This window comes from Lactuca serriola, chromosome 3, assembly GCF_051521515.1.
Source record: "Lactuca serriola cultivar US96UC23 chromosome 3, Lser_US96UC23_V15, whole genome shotgun sequence".
NCBI classification, from domain to species: Eukaryota; Viridiplantae; Streptophyta; class Magnoliopsida; order Asterales; family Asteraceae; genus Lactuca; species Lactuca serriola.
Window position 1 is genome coordinate 163,074,031 of NC_136410.1, and position 5,135 is coordinate 163,079,165.

Here is a 5,135-nt window from a genome sequence, read left to right on the forward strand (position 1 = left end):
GGTATTGAGGTAAGACTTTCATGAATGGGTTTGTAGTATGTCTAGGTGTTTTAGACATAGCTGCAGTATTCATGAGTGCTCCTGGAATAAGATTCGAGTATTGGATTAAACCCATGCTTATTTGAATCACTTCATGGATTTTATCACGAGTGATCATGAGATGATAATATCTTATATTCTCCAAACGAAGAGATATGAGTTGCAGTCTACAAGTCAGTTGCACATTGATAATGTGAAAAAACACCAGTTACTTGGTGTTATAAAACATATTGTTGTGTGTGATTTGATGAGTAAATAGAGCAAGTATATGAGTCGAAGTTTATCCATTCCTTTTACCCTTGGAGGGATAAAAGCGATATCTCTAGGCCCTCGATGATTTATTGATGACAACCCTAAGTGCTCGGTCGGGCCTGGACTGATTTGATTTGTTCAATTAGTCGGTCGTCATAAATCAGAAATATGGAAAACAATAGATGGACAAAGAGAAGGATTATAATCCATGTCTCTGTCCATATGATATCTACAATGGAGGAATATATGATCCCTTATCTAATGGATACCTCATTGACTAGGTCAGAGTTCGACAACGGCTTTTAAGAGCTACGATTACTAGTCGGGATTTTGGAGTCGTATTTTCAATAATAGTTTTAGACTTATCCAAGTGGGAGACTACTGGATTAGATGTCTAAGCCCATAAATATTATTGGTATGTACTCGACCCGAGAGTAGCATGGTCCATTTGGGTTGCATATCATCAAGACAATTTGTTAGGATGGACTTTTGAGAAGAGGTTATATATGATTTATTAATATATTATAAGTTCTAATATATTAATATGAAATCATATGATTTAATTACTATTGATAAAGAATTAGTTTGGAATTAATTTAGTGATCAAATGAGACTAATTAAATCTATGGGAACTAATTATGGTAATCGGTTATATTTATATGTGTTGGGCTTATGATCCATATTGGACTAAGTTTATGTATGGATACATAAAGAGTTGGGCCACATGAACCATGGATCATAAACAATGGGTATGGATTTGGGTTATACCCATGACCCTTGGAATCCTACATATAAATATAAGCTCCTAAACCTAAAAATGACTACTTCTAGTTCTTGGAGTTCATGGAGGTGTTTTTTAGTGCATGGAAATTCTCTCTCAAGAGTCACCTTTGTCCTAGATGTGTTGTGATTCCATTTGGGTGAAACACTTGGGGTACTAAGTTCTTAAAGGCCAAAGTCTTTCTAGCAACATCAACAACATCAAGAGGTATGTCTAAAACTTGTTTTTATTATACATATGTTATTTGCATGCTAGTTATAGGCTTAATGCTTTTGGAAACACTATTACATGTATAATTAGAGAAAACATAGATCCAAGGCATTTAGAGTTGTATGTGCACCATCGGATGTTGTAGTATAAAAAACCCAACAATGTACATATCTATATGGGGATTGACATCCCCACCTGTGATTTGCTAGCTACAATCCCGACAGGATAACTTTCTTGTTAATCACTATTCGACTTCCGATGAAGCGTCGTGGCAGGGAATCACTAGTCAAACAGTGTCGATTATGGGGGCTCATGGTAATACATTACAAACACCTTAGAGATCTGACTACTAAGAGGGATGCATTAGAGTGGTAGTTAAAACACATTAAGATTAATAAAATATCCTAAAAGATAATAAGATAGGATCGTTAAATTTTCTACAAATATAGTAAATTAGGATTGATAAGTATCCTATAAAGATAGTAAGTTAGGACTCGTAAAGCACCCTATAGAGATAATAAGATAGGATTAGCATAATATTTTGAAAAGATAAAAAGACAAGAGATAATATAATAAAGCATAGAAAACCAGAAATTTAAGAATCGTAAAAATTTCTAGAAAGTTTTCAGAAAAAGTTTATTATATGTTTATCTCAAAACGTGTGAACTCACCAACATCAAGTTGACGTTTTCAAAATCACATGTGTTCCTAGGATAGAGTAAGGAATAAGGAAATGAAGTACTATCAACTCGAAGATAGAAAGGTTTTGTTTAATAGATAATCATCATTTCTGCTCTGTGATTTGGGTAATCTATGTACCGTCACCATTCGACATTTTTTCCAGCAGCAAAGGGAAGGTGTGACATTATGTTCTTTCAGTTTTCCATGTTTTGAGGAAAGGGAGAGCATACATGTGATTTTCAGAGTTGGGATGTAGACCCAACATGGGGTTAGACGGTGGCAGTTTTGGCGGAAAGTATGGCAGTATGAGAATGCACAAAGAGGATTCTTGTGGTGTGGTTATCTTGAGGTGAGATCAAGGGTCCGTTTTCTTTGGATATAGATAGGTCAGGTGCTAGTTGATGGTTTCTGGTGATCAGGGAGGTGGATTGGGAATGACAACTTTTTTTTGTCTCTAATTATCCTAAATATGAGAATGATGCCTCTTGTTTTATGAATGATTCTCTCAATGAATTAATGGCTATGGATTTGTAGACGAGGTGTGGGATAGCCCATTTGTTTCTAGATAGAGGACCGGTGCTATGAATAGATTGTTAAAATTACTGCTTGTACATGTGCAAGGGATTCTTGATGTTAAAGGCGGTTATGATTGGGGAGTTTCTGAGGTCTCCATCTGAGACTCAGTATCTCTTGGAGTTTGTTTGGCCTTTATCTGAAATATCATCTTGCGTAATGTTATACATTCCAAGAGCCAGGGATGGTATGTACCTGGTTGAATCGGTTTGAGATGTGGTTTGTTTGCAATGCCAATTGGTAGTAATTCAAAACCTAAATGGGTGAGAACTAGGTATTATGCTTGGAGGATCATCGAGATGTTCAAATTTATGGTTTCGAAATAATGGGTCATAGGAACCTATGATTCAGGTCGAAGGCATCAATGTCAGCCCATTGGATTATGTTGTAGGATAGTAGTGATCTTTGTGACACTTACTGATATGCTTGTATGTGCTTGTTGTCTTTGTGACTCTTGCTAGTATGATTGTATGCCTATTTATAGGGGTGAAATAGATCCGTACTGGTTGAAAGATACTAAAGGAGTCGGAAGGGACTCAAAGAGTCGGAAGGGGCTCATGGGTGAAATAGACCTGTTATATGCTTTAGTATGATATGGATGTATGATGTATGATATGTGGTGTTTTGGGGAACTCAATAAGTTTTATGCTTACAATTTATGTTTAAAATGTTTTCAGGTAATATTGGTTTCAAAAGGATGGGTCTAACTTGATCGCACTTCATTCCCTGGAGATTTATTCCGCATTGTCTATTTATGATTTTACTATGATGTTTTCTAGAATAATTTTACTCTGACTATCCTTTGGGTTGATGAATGAATGATTTTGACTAACTAAAAATGAAACTTTTACTCAGTATTTTTAGGACGTTACATAAGATATATGAAAATGATACATTTAAACAAATAGTAGTTAATGGATTTAACCATAGATATGTTAATTTCAAAGTATTAATTATTTCATTATTGTAAGTCTGTTTTTAGCATTCAGTTACCAAATGAAGGCATAAAAGAAGCGAACTTCATTTTGACCAGGAACTAGTTTCCTCAGTTCCTACAAAAAATGTTATCAACCAAATTTAGACATTTCTTTTAGGGTTTAAATGCGACGAATAGCAACATACTTTCATTTTTTTATTGCAACATTGTACTTTTATGTTTTTTTGTCTTATTAAAGTGTTGTACTTAAAGAATGACATTAATTACCTGGGTTTTGGATCATGGTGATCATAGTTGTGACCAACAGTTAGGGAGCAAGCCTTCATCTTAGGGGAGGTTGATGTAGTAAACATTGTTATTAATTTATCACAATTGGATAAAGAAATGGTCCAAGTTCACTACAACGATTCCAGTTTTCATTTTTGAAGAAAAAATAGGAGCTAACAGGTTCATGATGAGTCACAGTTGCTTTTAAATCCATTGCAAGATGATGGAGCATGTGAACTATTAATAACAATCTTGAAAAGAACATTGAATGCCATAACATTAAAATTCCCTGCATCTTAACTAGATTCCCCAAAATCCAACGATCTTTCCTCCAAATTCTAAAGCTCGTCTGCCACCTTATCACCACCCCCATTATCAGTAGCTCCCCATATTCGTCTTCTCTGTTTCTGTCCACGTGCAACAGATGTACCTATGGATATGCAAGTGAGAGCATATTTTCATATATCAAATACATATGTTGATCCAATCATTAAAATTCCAATTAGTAATAAAACATGACACCAATCTCTTATATTATCTTCAAATGATCAGTTGTTCATTGAATATACCAGCTATGGTTAATGATCTTCAATCTATTGGGTAAAAAGTCAAAACATTAAAATATAACTCACCTTGACATTATACCGAGTAGTTGGGGGATAGAAAAAGAAACATATGTTTCTCTAATCCTTCCTAGATCGAAGTACATAAAAGAATAAAGTCAAATATCATATAAATCTATTACACCTACTGTTTACAGGTAAGAGGAGGAATCAGAAAACAATGAAAGATGGGGATACCTAGTTACTGTCTTTTGTCAAAGATGATGGAGAGAGCGAGATAATTTGATGGGTCGAAATTAGTAAGGAAGGAAGAGGTGATTTCCTCAACAGCTAGGGCATGGGAGATAAGAGAGTATGAAACGGTGCTTCAGTCGAGGTAGTTCCTTATGGAGATGACGACAATTCGATTTTTGTAGAGAATTATGTGAAGCCAATACATTATGTGGTCGGCTTCACCAGAGACGACCAAATGACGGTCCAAATTAGTGGAAGAAAAGCAGTGGAGGACAGGGGTAGAGCAGAAGGTAAGGTCTGAGATGGTAGGAATGGTGGTGGAGGGATCTAGAAAAAAACAGTGGAAAAATCCTATTGTTAGAATATTTAAATATTCTACTAGAAAGACTATAAATATTGAAACAATTTCAATAGAATATTAGAATATTCTAACAATTCTAGTAAAATATTAGAATATTTTAACATATCTAACAATTCAAGTAGAATACTAGAATATTCTAACATTTTAAAAATTCTATTTGAACATTTACGTTGTAAATATAAAAATTATACTAAATATAAAACTTATACTAAATACAAAAATTCTATTTTACATTTT

General features: G+C 34.4%; 1 long non-coding RNA gene across 1 annotated transcript; it reads right to left on the minus strand.

The window, feature by feature from the left end:
• Window positions 1-3,527: 3,527 nt before the first annotated feature.
• On the minus strand, window positions 3,528-4,848 carry LOC145094720 (uncharacterized). The gene is made up of 3 exons (XR_013703513.1): window positions 4,541-4,848; window positions 4,373-4,433; window positions 3,528-4,170 (listed from the first exon to the last, which is right to left on the minus strand). It is a non-coding gene; the product is annotated as an uncharacterized LOC145094720 (long non-coding RNA).
• Window positions 4,849-5,135: the final 287 nt, after the last annotated feature.